We start from the raw sequence: 18,627 nt of genomic DNA on the forward strand, positions 1-18,627 counted from the left end.
CCATGAAACAAGATTACTTGAATGCAGCTTGGTGTTGAAGGAAATAAAACTGTTGAGTCTCCCTGCTGAGAGACAAATGATTTCCATTTAAAAACCTGTTTGTTCCATGCTGTAACTCCCAATGTAGCAATAATTAATGATATCAGAAGGTTACGAAAGACATTCTGTTGTGCTTGCTCTGTTCTAGGCATGAAATTGGATTAACATGAAGATAAACTTAGACTTTAAATCTGTTGAGGAAATCAGTAATTATGTCAAAATTCACAAATATTAATCTGTTTAAGTGTGTCAGGATACTGTTCATCTATCAGCAAAACATCCTGCCTTGTCAGAATTCTGTTGAAAGGTTAATTTCTTAAAACACTTGGATTTCGAATAACAGAATATTGTGAAGATGCAGCTTATTGAATTAACACAAACAATCTCACCTCTGGAAACATGGTTATTTCTGTTTCAGTGGCATCCAGCCAGTACCTTCTCATGAGGAAGAATCAATTTCCAAGGTACTGAATAAACCCTTGGGCTCTGCTGTGGAGAGGTGACCACCCATAAAAACGGATGTGAAAAGACTGTAAGGTATGATGTGCATACTTATTAAAACTGTGTTTGCTGCAAATGAGCACATGGAAATATTTTTGGCTTTAGGGGCAAGCAACAGGGGCAGTTACAAAGGCTCTGAAATTAAGTTAGGTAGAAATTCACTGGGTGATTGGAAGGGGAAGGGACTCCATATCTTAGCTTCTCAAATATTTCATGAGTCCAGTGCTGGCCCTGATTCTTCTGTAGCTAGTTTTAATCTAGCTGCTGTAAAAAACACAGTGGTGACACAGTTGTGTAAATATGTGTGCAGTGACACAGCCTGCAATGAAGCCTGCTCACGTATAGCTTTGTTGCTATTGATACTCATGAGGCAGAAGCTCAGCTTGGTGTGCCTGCATAAGTTGCAGTCATACCTTCCCATTGCAATTTAGATTTACCCTGAGGGAATACGTGAGCTTTGAGTGCCCATTTAATTAAGTAGCCCAGTAGTGCAATTGTATTATAAATAGAAAAAATAACCTTCAGTGCCAGATTCCTTTCTCAGTGGAGATGGAGGTAGTGGGCACCTGTATAAATCTATTAGGAGTGGTTCTCAATATCATCCACCATGAAATGTGCATCTAAAACCACTCAACTTAGAAATCTGTCTAGTAAATTACAGTAGTTTCATTCTTCCTTCATTCATTTAAAAATGCAGGCTGAACATACCTTACAGAAAAAAAAGAGGTTTCAAATCAGGAAGATGGTTAGGAGGCTGACAAAGCCATTTCCCGTGTTGTTGGGGCATCACAGAGATGGTATCATGCAAAAGACTGTCAAGTCTTTTCCTAGCAAAGTGTTAGTTTGCTTTTGTGCACAACGCTGGCAGAAAGAGAGGGCGTTTGTAGGATCAAGTGTGTAGCATGTGAGAAAAGTGAGTTTTGCAGCTGCTGGATGTTAGGAAAACCTAAGCTGAAGGCTAACAGGTGACTTCAGTATTCTGCTGAGCAGGTCTTAAAGCAGATGGGATACCACTGTTCCAGAAAACTGGAATTTTGTGCCCTTAGGTAGAAAAAAAATTGTAAGAAGGAAATATTTTTACAAATAATAACAATTTTAATGTGTTCTCATAAATTAAAAAAAATTAAAAAGCTTTTGATATATATGCTGGCCATATCTAGCCTCTTCATAAAAGTCTGTGGTGAAAAAGAGTATACAACCTCTAGAGGTATTTGTTGTAGCCGTGAAGGAGTTTCTCAACACTTCAAAATCTCTTATTCTCCTTAACTGCACCTAAAGTTAACTCCTTTTTCTAGTAGGGAACATCTGGTTGCTCTACTCTAAAAAAACCTTTCACTTTTTGGAAAATGGTTATCAAATCTCCTGCTTCTCTTCTGTTTTCTAGGTGAGCTGTCATCTTAGTGGACATGAACAAACAAGGAGTGAAGGCAGAGAGTGGCTGTGGATGTATTTCCAACCCTCATGCAGGGACTGGCAGCTCCCGCTCAGCAGGTCTGGTGTTTGCATCTGGCTGATCCATGGACAGAACATGGCTTTTCCATTTCCCAACTTGAGGTGTATAACCAACACAGCTCTGTGCTGTGCCATGTGGCCTTACTGGTAAGTTGGGTATTTCTGCCCAGTGCTCGATGTAGATATGCTGTAAGTGTCTAGGCTGAGATCATACAGGTACTGCATGACTGGAAGGACAAGGAAGCCCAGGAGTAACCTCTGGTGACAATTACAAGACATTCCTTGCTGTTGTTGACTTTATTGAGAGCTACGAAGTGTTTGTGTGGGGGAGTTTTTTAAGTCTCTAATGTTTATAGAATATCCAGACTGGTTTATATGAAATTCTATGATGACCAAGTCAAATATAAAGATTGCCTAATTATTTTTCATTTTATCATGTACTAGTACTCTTTACCAATGTCTTTTTCATTTTTCTTGTGCCCGACTCTTTCCTTTATCATAGGCTGCTTACATGGGCTCAGCCACAAAGTCATCTCACTGTGAAACATCCTTCTATTTATTGTGTCTATTTTTTATGATGACTTTTACTTTGAATTTATTTAACAATACTCTACTTCTTTCCTTTCACTGCATTGTAAGTGCTCCTTCCTGTGTCATTTGGAACTGGCCAAAGTTGGCAGATCTCAAATTTCTTTTTCCTCTTTGAAATGTGCAGATTCTTTCTCCTTCGGTGATAATGGGCATTGTGTTTCCTTAGAAATATTTTTTTGGGGCCTATTATTTCTCAGCCACTTTAGTTGGCAAACTGAAGGCTTGGAAACAAATTAGCTTGGATGGCAGCCCAAGCTGTCAAAATGAGCCTACCATTCATTACTGAATCATCCACCTCCTGCATTTAGATCTTCAGCCCCACTTTTCCAGTAAGCTTCTCAGTTGAGTTCTTGGAATCTTTTTTTCTGTCATTTTTGAACTCACTACTCCAGTCTACTTCACTTAGGACCACACAGCAAAGCTACTTCCCCATTATCTGGAAGTAATGAACTAATAACGCCAGTATAGAGGGCACAGCTGGTCATCATTTTTGGTAGAAGACATTAAAATTATATTTTTCTCACGTATTATTTCTCTATGAGTTACCTGAGGCTGAGGCCTTGATCACTTTGTCAGGGAAGAAATTTCAGGTAGAAGACTGATTCCTACATGGGTATCATTAAAATCATATTATTAGTCTTGCTCTGAAATGTTCTGGGGATGAGGTAGGAAGGTCTTGTATCCCTTACATATTTATGTCCCTTAAGTATTCTTTCCCACTTCTTTACGGGTTTTGGGATTTTTTGTGTGTCTTTTTTTCCTGTTTTTTTTTTTTCCCTCCTGTCTGCATCAGCAAACATTTTCTCAGAGGAATAAATTTCTCAGAAATACCAAGTAGCATCTTTTTCTCTCTTCTCACTTGGTGTCAATGTGGACTTTGATTGTTAAGGGAATTTTCAGAATGAAATGTTTTGATTTCAGACGTGAATTTTTTTCTCACCATTTTAGTTAACTTTTTTGTATCTCTATTTCAAACAGCAATTTTTAAATCCACCTTTTTTAAAAAAAAATTTAAAAACCCTGATTTTAGTGAAAGGTAGTTAAAACAAGTTAACAAGTTTGAAGGTTCCAGTACTATCTGGAAATAAGCTGAACTGTGTTGGGGAATATTCAGAGGAGAGTAGTACACAGGCAGAGTCATATCCTTGACACAGTCTTTATGGAGTAGACGAGGAGACCTGGTGTAGAGCTTGCTACATCTTATCTCATCAGGCTGAGATAGCAACTTTGAGTTACTATTTAGGGTATCTTTAGAGTGTCTTTCTGAGGAGAAATTCTGCAGGGAAGACAGGAAGCTTTTAGATTTCTACCAAAAATTTCTTATAAAACCTGTGAAATTACCCTTGATTCTGCAGTAGAGTTCTAACCAACTGAAATCTAGGAGAAGGAAGGGAAAATAAGCAATTTTCTTGGTCAAACTCCAAGTTCTCCACATGTACAGTGTTAATATTAGAGACTATGGAGAAATTTCCACTGACGATGCAGCTGTTGGAATGAGGTGTACAGGAAGGAGTAAATGTCAAACCTTGTAAAGTTTTAGAAGACAAAGTTAGAAAAAAATGCATATATATGACAGAAAGAGAGCTTTAGTCCTTCATTACTATGTTTGAGGCTGGTCCAGAAAAGCTCTTAGATTTCTTCATGGGAAAGATCACAGCTTTCCTTCTTCATTATCTCTAGAAACATGCATGGCCTTCAACAGCATGAATTAGGACTTGGACAACTAAAGCCTTGGCCAAACATCACAAGGCCTTCACACAGCTGCAGAGATGTGGAGAGAGCTGGGGAAGATTATTAGGCTGTGTAACAGTCTAGCAGAGGTACCTATTCCTTCAGCTGCTACTGTCTGGTTCTGCTCTCAGGCACTTTTTGCTGCTTTGCAGCAGTACTCTTTATTCGGGCACTTGCTGCTTCTCCTAAGCCCAGGTTGGGCCAACGGCCCAAGCAATCTGCTTTTGCTATGGCTGTCAACAGGGAAGTGAAGGATAAGCTGGAAAATTGCTTTTAAGTTTTAGATTCAGAGTTCAGTTGTAAATAACTGCTGCTGTACACGAAAGATCAGCATAATAATGGTATAGAATGAACTGAATAATGTGCAAAGTTTAATAAATTTGGATTTTTCAAATATCAGAGCTCCTGATGTATAGTAAAAGCAGATAATGAAGAAACAGCTTTTCATGCATGTGTACATCTTCACTAACAGTATAGGAATTAATTCTATCATGTGTAGGGGTGGCACCCTTGAACCAAGAGCTGAAACCACGAGGCTGTTCAATGACATCCACAGGTCTTTTAGCACTAGAATTATTCATCAGTGTGGCTTGAAACAGGTACAGCATCAAGGCAGCAAGGGCTTGAGGTTTCTCTGATTCTGCAATCAAGTGAAAACAAGTGTATTAACCATCAAATTGATAGGAAGAAGAAAAGCACAGCAGGGCACACATGGGTTTTCTATGATGTATTGTGTAAAGTGGGGTAATTTTCTAAGACATTTTCTGCTCTGCCCACATAAAGATGGACACTCACACAGCCACGAGTTAGCAAGGAAGATTTGCTTGCTGTTGCACTTACTGTATAAAACTTTATCTTTTTTTTCCTTAACCAACTTCTCTGGAATTCTGACACAATTATAATCCTATTACAAAATAAAAATTTAACTGGAAAATTTTATAGGATTGTTCTTCTAAGCAAGGTGAGTCTATTTCCCTTTTTGGTATGCAAGAATGTTGCCTCCCAAATTAAGTACGCATTTAGCATAAATACACTGCGGTGATTATTGCAATTCAGGGACTAACGATTTCCTTTTTCTCTGGCTTTCCTGCTATGCAGTTGGTTGTGTTTCCACGCTTATGGTGGTGAATTAACTCCCTGTGGATAATATAGCTTCACTTGCAGCAGATGTCAAGACTCTTAATCAGAATTTAAGTAGCCTCAATTATATCTACCTTAATTCACTTTGGAAGTGAAGTAAGTTAAATTGAATTAGGGTTACTTTATTTCTGAATAAGTATGTCCACACAGATATTCAATGCATTTTAGGTAATCTGTTCTAAAAATTAGTTAAGTTCTCTTTGCAGGTGTTCTCCAAAGTACAGATACAGAGTCTGTGGATGCTGGAGATAAGGAGTAGGGGAGGATAGACAATGCTGGGAATGAAAGCAGTAGATGAGAACAGCTGGGTGTAAAGGGTTGAGTTTTGGCCCACAAAGATTCTTGACTTGACCGTAAGACACTGTGCTTGGGGTGTGCTGGTCAGGAAGTGGAGGAGAAGTATATCTCCGACGAGTGCCATTCCATAGCAAAGAAGAAATGTACTTGGCCAGAATGCACAAAAGCCTGGATCTTTTTGTGCCTCCTTAGAATGAAATGTATTCAGATAGGAACTGCGTCATGTCTGGGTTTGCAAAGCAATCAGCTCTATGGGATGCAACTGCAATTAATATGGTTGAAAATATAAAGACAAACACGGTAAATGAAAACAAAAATGTATCTATTCCTTTATCTGTTAGCACCCGTGGCCAACAGCAGAGCTTCTGAGGAGGATAAATCTATGGTACTAATTCTCTGGTGCATTCCCCTGGCATAAGTCAGCAGGGGCTCAGGCTTTCCTGAGTTGGAATGGAGTTTTGGAGTGATTATTAATAGCCCATAATGGATTTTTTTCCATGCATTGCTGAGCAGTTTACTAAAACAGAAGTGTTTACTATTGCCTCTCTGGTTTATGTCATTTGTATTACCTACCTCTCATTTGTATGTAGAATGTAGTTTTGGGATTAACCCACAGGTAGTGGCCTGCGTGACCATTTCCTGTACGTCACCGCCAGCAAGCAGTAGGGTTAGTTAACTTAGGTTTGTCTGGCAACCTGCATAAAAATTGGTTAGCAGCGTCTACCTCAGAAAGCCTGTTTTGTAGCCCCCCATTGTGCAGTAGGCCCTGTACAGACTCATTATCAGAAAACAGCTTCACCCTGAAGAGCTTACAGCATAAACAGGCAAGAGAGAAGTGACCTGCCTGCAGCTAGAGAACAAAGGGGAACATACAATGTTAGGCATGATTAAGTGAGAAGTAGACAACAGAATAGAAAATGGCCTTATGCAACCTGCAAACTTATGGTCCGCCCCTGTCTTGACCAAGTGTACAGTCCTGATCATCCTCTCTTAAAAAGGATATGATAGAAAAAGAGAAGGTACAGAGGAGGGCAACAAGGATGAGCAGAGTTATAAAATTGCTTTCCTAGAAGAGATTAAATAGGGCAGTTCGGCTTGGAAGAGAGACAAGTAATACAGGTGTGTGTAAAGTCATAAGTGGCTTGGGAAAAGTGAATTGGAAATGACTATCCCCTGTTATAACACAAGACTAAAGGGGCAATGAAGGGAATTTTCAGGCAGCTACTTCAGACCAGAACAAATAGAAGTGCTTTTTCATACACTGCATAATTCAGTTGTGGAACTTATTGCTGACAGATATAGATTCAAGAAACAATTAGACAAATTCATGGAAAATAGGTCCAGCAGGGGCTATTAAACACGCTGATGCAGATGCAACCTCTGGCTCAGGAAATCCCTAAATGGCAGGTTGCCAGAAGCTGGAAGGTGGAAGAAGAATCACTCTAGGCCTGATGTGCTTTTCTGTTCTTTCTCTGAGTAACCACTTTGGGTTGCTACGTAGTGTGGGTTTCAGGTCTCTGTGAAAGATTGCGCCTCTTAGGCTTTTATTTATCCTTCCTTGAGCATTGCTCATATTCCATGTATTATGTCATTTAATTCCCTTTTCTTACTGGACTGTGCTATATTTTGGGGATTTGATGATTGACAATAGTTGAGTTATGCAGTATGAAGCATAAAGTATCAGCCTGCTCTCATGACAGTACAGTAATGCATAAGCCACCATAATCAACCCTGAGGCAGAACACACATGTTACCCATCCCTATCCCTGCACAAATGAATGAATGGGAAGGATCAGCATTTCAGCACTTCTAGAAAGTTACGCAGTCAAGGGTCTGGCAGAAAAAAGGGAGAGAATGAATTCCAAAGTACCTACCAGTAGACCATCATCTTTTTAAATAACTTTCAGATTAACAGTCGCTGGTGAGCCTACATCCAGCCTGTCTAGCACCATCATAAAAAAAGGTGCTGCATCTCTAGACTGGACTTTGCCTCTCATAATTTCCAGTTGTAGGAACCTGTGGATTACATTAATTCATCTGTAGAGGCTGGATTAAGCCAGAGAGATTGGCTTGTTGGAATAATGTCCCTGAGCAGTGGAGAGCACCAGGGAAGTGGCCTCTGCCGTAGCAGTGTGATAGGAATAGGCAGCATCATGTACAGTCACAGTGATACAGAGGCACCCGCTGCCTCAACAATAACTTCTTGCACAACACTGAGTAAATCCTCTGCCCTTTCAACAAGCTGGCTCTTGAGGGTGAGTATCCAGAGAGCTACAGGAAGGCCACAGCTTCATCTCTTTGCCTGCCTTTTACTTTCTCTCATATTAGGGCTTCACAGAGCCCCACAAACCCACCAGCTTACATATATATATGTATACATACAATTGTATGTATAGTAATACATACATTACATAGACCAATGTACCTCATACTCTTATTAATGCTGTATTCAGATTCTGATTCTGTGTTGAATAATGCCCCACTGGTCCTGGGGGGACATCTTTGTCTTTTTCCTCTGTTACTAAGAAATGGCTCATGTTGCATTGAACTCAGGTTCTCTTTGACTGTAAGTGTAACCTTTCAGCGTGAGGCTGCTGGTGGAAGCGAAATCAAAAAACCTATTGTGAAAGTGTCTTAACAAGCCAGTGGTGTGATCATGCAAGCTCTCAACTGGCTCCCAGTCAGCCTGAGCTTGACAAGGTTCTTCTATATTCCAGAAGACCACTAAAAGGTGATTTCAGGCATATTGTGCTTTCTGATTATTCACCACAAAATAATTAAAACATTGTTTTTGCACTCCCAGAGTGTTTGTCCCTAACACTGCCTGAGTGAATCACATACTGTTTTTACTGTTTTACTTTTCTTAATCCAAATGGGATAGTTTTGGAGTCACACTGTGATAGTCGCTGGGTACAATAAATAGAAAGAATTTGTTGTTGTTGTATTGAGTACCTCATGACTGAGAGGCTGTGGGCAAACAGACCTCAGGGTATGTAGGAGACTGCGACAAGTACCACCAGTCTCACCACTCATAGTGCCGCTCAGCATGTGTGCCAGCCTGCTTGTGCTGCTACTGGCTCATCCTGAGGCTCACCTGGATTCCTGCCCAAAGGAACCCTCTTTCTGTTCAAGGCAGCATATGTATTGCTCACCGAGGTTGTCTAGCGCTGTCTGTATGCAGGTTATTTTTCCAAGGACTCAGGTGGTACTGCAGGCGGTCGAGGGGCTAACGCACTCTCCTGGAGCTATTCTCCTGGGCAAAGCTGTGCCTGTACCTCAGCCTCTCTTTTTAGAGCTTCATGAACATTAGTGAGTCAAATGTTAAGTCTGTCAGACTATCAAAGTGTGGGTTTTTTCCCTTCTCTCAAGCCGATCAACAAAACTAATTTGGATCAAGAAAAGAAATATCTTCAAATATTGCAGAACTAAAGAAGCAGAGTGAGGTTGAAGCTGTTCATGAGGATGCAGCGGTTCCGGAGACTGAATAGAATAAATAAACGCCGTTTCAGGGGTTGCTTTTTTTTTTTTTTAAAAAAAAAAACAAACCAAAACCAACAACCTTCCTTTTAAAAGCTCTTTAAAGCTTTGTTTCTTTTGCTTATTGTTTATTCTTTGATTTTTTAAAAAAAGCAAACTTTTCTCATCACAGCCTGCTGAAGCGAAAAACCGCAAGTGCTCAGTTGACTTTGCAAAACAGAATCACATAGATTCACAGAATCACAGAATGGCAGGTTGTAAGGGACCTCAGGGATCATCTAGCCCAACCTCTCTAGGAAGAGCACAGTCTAGACAAGATGGCCCAGCACCCTGTCCAGCCGACTCTTGAAGGTGTCCAACATGGCCGAGTCAACTGCTTCCCTGGGGAGATTATTCCAATGGTGACTGTCCTCAGTGTGAAAAATTTCCCTCTGGTGTCCAGTTGGAATCTCCCCAAGAGCAACTTGTGTCCGTTCCCCCTTGTCCTCTCCATGGGACTCCGTGTAAAAAGGGAGTCTCCATCTTCTTTGTAGCTGCCCCTTAAGTACTGGTACCTGGTGATGAGATCCCCTCTGAGCCTCCTTTTCTCAAGGCTGAATAAATCCAGTTCTCCCAGCCTATCCTCGTATGGCAGCTTCCCAGTCCTTTGATCATCTTGGTGGCCCTTCTCTGGACCCCATCAACGAAAACAGTTGATGCCCAGAGTCTGCTCTAAGTGTGGGAGAATAAGAAAAACTATATCCAGGATAAATAAAAGTGAGATACCTGCCACATTCGTGAATCTTCCTTAGGGAGGAAGAAGCCACCACTGCACACCTGTGCCTGTGTGCAGTGGCCTGCCTTCACCCCTGAATGCTGTTAGTGTTTGTATTTTTGCCATCTAAAAGCTGTTGCTCTTTCCTCTGAGCTCTGTGGCTATGTCTACATAGCACCAAGGAAGAATGCAAAGCTTTTCTGTAACTATGTAATTGCCTAAGTCAATTAATAAATATTGGTTTAAATGAGTGTTAAGTACCACACAAGCGGTTGTGATGTGAACTAGGGAGAAAAAGAGAAGGCTTGAGACATGCAGGTCTGTTCCCCCAGGAGGTGGCCAACTGTACTTCTTTTGCTGCACTTTTAGCTTCTGTAGTGGAAATAAGCACCTAAATTCCTTTAAAGAGCTGAGCTTCTATTAATTTAATAGGAAGAGGTGCTAGTATCTGTATGAAGCTGCTGCTTGAACCTCATTAATAACTTACCATTTTTTAGCTAATCTTCCTGGTTTTCAGGTTTTGAAATCATGATAGTGAGGGTCAGGGACTTTTCAGAGATCCCACAGCAGGTTAGTAGCAGGAGTGTAGCTAGAACCCAGACCCATCAGTTCTGAAGTCTGAGCACCACATGCTGTTTCTTTTCAGTCTGGCTGTTGATTTGAAATATATTTTCCAATAAACAGGCAATCCTAATGTGACATCTTACAGGACAGTGAGCTACATAAAAGCAATCTGTAATGCGTTCTGCCCAGTCCAAATTAATTTACCTTCTGTATTGTTTACAGAAGGGAGTATTTTCTATCCTTACAGGAATGCTGTCAGATTCCAAAGAGAGATACTGAGAAAAGAGAAGGACCAAGCAAGCTATCAGATACAGGCTGCATGTATAGGAATGAAGGTGCCTGTTAGATTAATTATTAAGGCCAATAATACATTGTCTTTCCTGCCTTGGAAGAAAGTGCTTGGGGAAGGAGACATAGGAAAAAAGCTTGGTTGTCATGGGCACCATGGCACATGGTGAGAGGAGAGATGGATCCCACAGGGAGACAAGGGTGATTCAGAGAAGGCCACCACTAAAAAAGTTACCAGTGGTGAGGCTCTGTTCTCAACAGTTCAGCTGGTTTGCACACGGCAACAATAGTTCAATAATTACTGTTTATTGGGAGCCTATTCATCAACTGATGCCTCAAGTTCCTCTTGCGATTAGAATATATATAAAAAATTGGGCTGCTGCACTCTCTAAGAAGATTTTTAATCTGTTTCTTTCAGAGCAACTACGTGACACTAAAGTCATTCTAAGGTTAAGTGGGAGGGAGTTCCTGGGAACTGAGATTGTAGGAGAAGTATATGTACAAACAGTGTCTTTCTCCAAATACAACCAGTCTGAGGGTTATGCCTATGCTTATTAAGGCAGAATAGTCTGAAAAGAGTTTGAAGATTGGAAGCATGTCTTAGTGCCTGCCCATTAAATGCCTGAGACGTAAGAACCAACTTTTTAAACTCTACTTTTATGATCGTCAAGTCTATGACAGGTCAGCGTTTAGTCTATTATCTTATCAGCTAGTGGCTACATATTCATTGGAGAGAGATGAGCTGTCCATTATATGTATTTTGTACTTTTATGATGAAAGATAATTTGTGTAAAAGCATCCAGAGCGTAGGCATTTTGGGATGCTTTTAACATATCAAAAGAATCTGATCTGTATCTGTCTTTTTCCTCTAGCCAAATTATTCACCAGGAATACTGATTCTTTTATTTCTTTTTCATTCCCTTTTCACACAGTCTGTGTTAAACACTTTTTTATATAAGGGGAGCAGAACAGGGAGTGGAGGGTAAGACACAAAACAAAGACATAGGAATAAGGGTCTTTTGGATTATCTTTTTAAGATATTATTCTAATTATTTCTTGCATCAAAACATTTTTTCTTCCCTCTATAAATTTTCCCCTAATGATTCCTCATATTTGCCAGAGGAAAATTTAATGGAGCAAAACAAATAATCTGGAAGAGGCTATGGCTTCTTTATAAACCTCTACTTTCTTATTAGGTTTATTTTGAATAAATTAACCTTAGTATATGTCTGCAGTTATCCAACAGAGAGGATGATTCTCCAGCTGCCAGATGGGAAGGTTGAAAGCAGTGTTGAGTAGTCAAGCGGGCTAGGTCTTGGGGTTGCAAATCTCATTTTTCTGGAGATGTTTTTGGTGCAGCCAGGGCAGTTTGGAATGATGTTCAGTCTTATGAATCATGTGGGATGTTGGAGATATGCTGCAATCAATTCTTCGACCAGAAAAAATATATTATTTGACTGGGAACCTGTTTTCCACCCTTCCTTCTTTTCAATGTGTGCAGTGGTCGCACACTGTACACTGTTGCCATGGAGTTGTAGCAGGCTGGTCTACTCACTTTTACAAGCCTCTCAAACTTTCAGTTTTTAATTTGCCAAGCTCCTTCTCCCTCTCTTTCTTCTTGGACAGGAACTCTTGAATTTAAGCCTTTTGACAGCTCTCTCGCTTTTTTTTTCCCTCAAATATTAGATTTTGTAAACCTGTTTTGAAGGGAGCCATGGGCACCCAGGGCTCTGAAGACCAGAGGTTAAAACAGCCACATAAGAGATCTAGAAGGGTACAGAGCATATTACTCTGGTAATGATTATTTTAATCGTTATTGCATTTACTTTCAGATGTTTTACAGAGTGTATGCAATATGTATAATATGTTGTCTTGAAACAAACAAGTGACTTGCTCCCATCAACCATAGGAATGGCTGATATATGGCTTTATGTAGCAAGGGAATTCACAGCTGTGAGCTTCAAGTGTTTGTTTGTGCTCAGGGTCTTTTATTTGTGTTTTAAGAAAATGCTTCATGCTCCTATGGCACCTTTCACTTTCAAGGGCTTGCTCCTGATCTGTCAAGATGAGGAGTAACAACTTGATTTAAGTCAGAGTTTTATGGCAGTATAAATCCATGGTGAGATCAGTTGCCAGCTCAAATAGCTGGGTTTCCCCAACAAACTTTAACTGCAGTCTGCAGCAGCCGATCAGGCAAAAGAAGTAGTTTCAGTGGAAAAAGGAGAATAATTAACCTCCTCTGCTCCAGGTCCTTCCCCCTCTCCTTTCCCTCTGACTTGGGTTGACAGTCACGGTGTTTTTCCTCAGCCTCATCTTCCTACTATGTCACTTCTCTTGATTTCTGATTTCCCCTGCTCCTATTTCGGCAATTCTTGACATTTGTCTTTTCAACTCAGTTTGCCTGGTCCCTCTTCTCCCTTCACAAGTTTATGTCCTGCTAAAGGCATGGATATGTGCTGCTCAGACTGCTACCTAGACAGCGGTCACCCCTGCTCTCCCCATGTGCATGCAGCCTAGGGTCCCTTATGTGGTTCTTCCTAAGCTCCTTTTAACTCCCTGTAGCTCCTTTCTTGTTGAATTCAATCTCTTAGTCATTGGCCTTATGGGTTTGTGTAAGGTTTTGGACTAGCTTCTCCAATTATTACCTACTTTCAGAGAGCCATCAATCAGCACAATTAAACCAATCCTTCTTCCTGTTCCAATCAGGAGGAGAGGTGTTCCTATCATTCAATAAGTGCTTGCTTTACATGCAAAAGTACATGTCTGCATTTTGCCTTCAGTAAATAGTGGTGCATTTTTAATGAGCTTGTCCCTAAGTAACAGATTGTGCCGCCAAATGCTTTAAATTTCTGTCTTTTCAGGTTCTAAAAAAAGTTTTTGCTGACTTCTTGTTAGTAATGGCTGAAGGGGATGGTTTTCAAAATATGCATGGCTGGCACCAGCTGAAGATTGCTTTTTATTTTACTCATGCTGAGTGTGCTGGCTCTTTTTCTCTCATTTATCCCAGGGAAGCTTGTTTAAATGTCCCTTGCATACTGTAATTGAATCCACTGTAGGAACTCAAGCTTGTAGCATCTTTCTCTGGGCCTCTGGAAATTCCTGGGTGTGATAATCTGCATTTAATGATGAGCTTTGCAGTCTGAAGCCTTGTGTGAGAGACTATCCAAGGAGTAAGACAGGAAATATGTTGATATGCTCCATTTTAATTCAAGAGGTAAATGAGGGCATCATGGGTCATGGCGATAGGTGTCAGCTTCAGGCTGAAATGCTCAGCTCATTGGCACAGCAGTTTAAACAACAGCATATGCGGAGCCTTCGCCTATTGCTTGTTCTGAACTGAGAAATCAGTATGAAAAGAAACATGATTCTTACTCTTTAGTTTCTGAAATAGATTTGGCAATGTAAAATCCCAAGGGTGCAATGGTGCTTTTTGAATTAAACTCAGAATCAGTGACTTGTTTCTATTCGAATTTTAGATTGCGGGGCCAACTTCCCAGCTGATGCTACTCCACACGCTTTAATAAAGCTGATTATATTTCATGGATGTCAACAAAGCCATACTGGCTTATGCATTTTAAGAATCCAGCCCCACATGCCTTACAAATATTTCATTGTAAGTGCTGTGATATGGAAAGATATTTTAAGATGTGGCTTCAAAACAGAGAACTAGAATGGTTTTGGGTGAAACATGAGAGGAAGGAGTTTTGAGGGAGACCATGCACAGACATAGTATCATATATAGCTCTTCTCTTATGCCCAAAAGAAGCCAGCATGAATACGTGAGGTTGAGATGTAACTGAAGGGAGCAGAAAAGTGTAGTGTTATGTTTACTTTTCATGGTGGTAATGGTTATTTTAATGTTTCAGAGTGAGGAAGAACTAAACTTACATAGCCATATGATATATGGATCTAACCTGGTAGAGTACTGCTGCCTGATCAGGTTTCTGGCATATACAGGAAACTCTGGTATGAAATTGGAAGAAAGCAATGAACAAATTTCCTCCTAGGAGAGCTGAGGAGGGCCAGGATGAAAATGAAAAGAGGGGGAAGTGGAGAGAAAAAAAAACCAACCAACAAAACAGAAGTTGTGCAAGGTGCTGAATGTGAAAACAATAAGCTTTGATGTGATGAGCATTGGGTGGGTAGCAGAAGGATCTGAGGATGGCAGAGAAGGTAGGTGACTCTGGATAAATGGACTGGATGGGCTAAGGGCAGAAGCCTGGAGGGGAGAAAGCTTCAGTAAGATGAGGCGTGAGATGACTAAGCCTTGGCTGAAAGGCTTCAGCATTATAAATTGGGCAGTCAGATTTAATGGCAGCTTTGACGTCTGGGAGAAGAGGGAGGAAGAGCTAAAAATGCCCCTAAGAATATGAGTCTGTGAGAAGGACATCGCCATTGGCAATACGGAAAGGAAGGAGAAAACACATTAACCCCACCAAAGGCTAACAGTTCAGAGGCTGAAATTCTGAGCGCACACATGTAGGTGGGGGAGCGAGCACCAAGTGCCCCTGTAAGGCCCTCTGGATCTTGTGCTGCATGTGGGTGCTGCATAGCTTTTCCTTCAGTGGAAGGAGGGGCTCACACTTCTGTCAGTTCAGTGTGCCAGCCATAGAGCTTGCTAGAGAGGTGGGAAGTAGATATTTTAAGGCTAAAGTGAATTACTTCCCCCAGAGCCAAAGGGAATGTCAGGGAAATAATGTGGCTCTCCGTGATACCAATTTACTGTGCAGTACACCTCGAGTATTGTATCTCATCCATTGCCCTTATCGAAGGCTCTGCCCTGGCGCTCTTTCTAGCCTGGCTAACTAATGCCTGGTCTGCGTAGGAGCAGGCTGCTGCCTTTCAGGGCTGGGTGTGGCTGCAGCGTTCATGGGGAAGATGTGCCAAGGCACAGCCTTCCCTCTATCATGTATGATACTGCGGTCCCGTAAGTCCCTCCTTTCATTTCTCTTCACCCTTCCTGGTCAAATCTGGTACTAGTTTAAAAGCTCTCTGCTCTGTGATTTGGTACTTTGGGAGAGGTCCTCATCCCTCCGCTGTATCGCACTGAGTGATGTGGGCCCCGGGAGCATGCACATGGGAAGGACATTCAATACATAGTATAGGATGCCAGCTGTGGGGAGAAGACTAAGGCTGATGTAAGGACTTTAAACTTTGTGTCTTTTTGGTATGGATTTCCCAGGCTGTGACTGTAACAATGGTGTGGATCCCTTTGCTCCTCCAGATCTGGTGTGTTTGCTCTGGTTCACATGGGCCAGAGGCTGCTCCTCTCCTTCTTCCAAAGTGCATCACAGCATCTGCATCTGGTCCCGCCCAACCTGATACACCACTGCACGACACTAATTTTCAGTGTGGCCTTCGTCAGTCTGGGTCCTTTAAGCTCAAAAGTTTGATGCCCACAATTTGTCAGTGCTTTCGAAAAATCTCAGCCAGATGGCTTTATAAATGCAAGGAAATAAAATGATAAATGTCAATATGGCAAAAATATGACTGTTCAGGGATATTAAAAGGATGGCATTTCACCGGGAGCTTCTTGCACTCCTTTTTTCCTTTCTAAGAATGCCCAATTTTTTCAACAAGCCACTTTCAAATATGCAGACATTGAAAGATCCTGGGTTAAATTTATCCTTTCCACAACTCCATGGACTTCAATAGAACTGCACCAACACTTGTCCCATCTTTTGTAGCTGATTAATTTATGTTCATTTTACTTCTCTGGTGCCAATGAAAGAATTTAATAGACCCTTATTGTTCCCTGCAGATAGCCCCCCTCTGTGCAGAGAGGCATCCAGCTCTTCTGTGGGTTGGCATTGTTGTTCTTTCTCTTTTTGATTTCCTTCATGTAACAGAAAGAGATTACACTAGGGGAGCTAACTGTGTACTTGGCTCTCCAGGGAATTCAATACATGCCTGCAATTAACCTGCATTTAACTGGCCATTGGATGTTGCTATTCCTCTACAATAAACACAGATGGTAGGCAGTTTTGACTGAGTATTTGTATACTGCAGGTTGGCACAGCTCAAGTCAAAATAAATACAATTTCCAGACGGCACAGATCCTTGCCTCTCCTTTTTGCTTTTTTGACAGAGGAAGGGAAAATCTGAATAGTATCCAGAAAAGCTTCTTGTATGGCCCTCAAAATAAATATTTCACCTAAAAGCTGAAGTTGGTTTGAGATCTCAGCCCCATCAGTCTGTCAGGGAGACAGTAGAAGAGGAGAAATATTTTAATCAGGATTTAGCAGAGAAAATAATTCAGTGGGAGGGAAAGTACATTTTGAATTGCACTTAATATCACAAGCTCTCATCTTGCTAGTGCTTGGAATGTTGCACAGCTTTACTCCTCTCATAGGCGGCTCGAGTTCTGTGGATTAAAATAAGAATTTGGAGGTTTGTGGGCGAAAATACATCTTTATGCATTTCTCAGTCTAGAAAGCAAAGAGTATATGTTCCAACAGGAATAGCTTTTTCTTTACTTGTTTGGGGAGGGAAGGCTGTGGGTTGGAATGAGCACCTCATTAGCTATTAATTATTTTCCTCATTCACAAAAACAAGAGGTTTCCTCCGTTGCCAAAAATGGGTTGTCTGTGGGAAAACCTGAGCTCTGGGAAGATATTAAAAAATTAAATAAATAAATAAGTAAAGGCACGGTTGTTAAGTTTAAAGAAATAGAGCTAAGCATATAAAAAATCTGCCACCAGGGTCAAACTTGATGCCATGTGTATTTTTTTTTTCATTAAAGGAGTGCAGATTTTGAGCCCGAGCTATTATTTCCGGTGACTTGAGGCCCTCCGGGGGCAGCAGTGAAATGGAAAAGAGCACGGCAGCCTGCTCTTGGAACTGATGCTCACTGAATCTGAAAGGTCATGTCATGTTTTCTGGCAATTGACTCAATGGGTTTGGATTCTACAACATAAGGTCTGGCCGTTTTCACTCAGCACATGTTTACTGGGGAATGTGCCTTCCAGTTGTTTTCACATTGACCTTATTACCCTGCCACACTGATGAGCCTGGCACAAAAACTACTTTTTGTATTGCTGTGTGCACCACACTCCTCCTCCCTCTCCCTCTCCCCCAACGTTGTTACGCTGGGCTGCAGATGGAGGATCTGGTATATGCATTTCCCTTGCTCCTAACCCCCTGCTTTCCGTGCCTCTGCTACAACACAGACGCACAGAAGCCCGTTGACTGCACACTTTGGAAGGACGAGAGGGTGCAATGGGACTGATGTTTGGTTCCCAGGTTTTGCAATAGGAAGGCTAGGGAGGAGAGGAGGCACAGGCTCTGGAGGGTTTACAGCATCTGATGTAAGAGCCCTTCTCAATGCTCCTGCAGTAGATGTGGCCACAAGTTGGATAGGATCTGGGAGGGTAGGGCTCGCAGCCTGGGGCTGGGATGTGCTCTGCTCTGGGCAATGTTAAAAGGGATGGAGACAGCAGTTCCCTCTCCTCATGATAAATCTACTCCTTCAGTGCAAAATATACTGGCCAAGCTTTACAGGGATAAATAAAATACTGCTGCTATTTCTGCAAGCGTATTGGCAGCTCTCTCTCCTTGCAGCCACAGAAGTTCTTGTGCTGAGAACACAATATGCGTCTCTGCCACCTTTTCAGGCTTAAAAAAGAGTTTTGGGCTTCTGTCAATTTTAGGAGTTATAAATTAAAGACGAGGAGTTTATTATTACTTGGAACGCTTCCATGCTTTAAGCAGTTTGAGACAAAAAGGAGCTAAAATATTTGCAAGAAGTCATTGACAGACACACGGAAATAAACCTATGACTGGGTTCTTCTATG

At 41.3% G+C, this 18,627-nt stretch overlaps 1 long non-coding RNA gene across 1 annotated transcript in view; it reads left to right on the forward strand.

The window, feature by feature from the left end:
* Positions 1–463: 463 nt before the first annotated feature.
* LOC135314177 (uncharacterized) overlaps positions 464–18,627 on the forward strand; it is a 62,551-nt gene continuing 44,387 nt past the window's right edge. Inside the window, exons 1-2 of the long non-coding RNA XR_010373629.1 lie at positions 464–576; positions 1,925–2,139. This is a non-coding gene — a long non-coding RNA (uncharacterized LOC135314177). The remainder of the gene's footprint in view (positions 577–1,924; positions 2,140–18,627) is intronic.

Source organism: Phalacrocorax carbo, chromosome 7 (assembly GCF_963921805.1).
Source record: "Phalacrocorax carbo chromosome 7, bPhaCar2.1, whole genome shotgun sequence".
Lineage (NCBI taxonomy): Eukaryota > Metazoa > Chordata > Aves > Suliformes > Phalacrocoracidae > Phalacrocorax > Phalacrocorax carbo.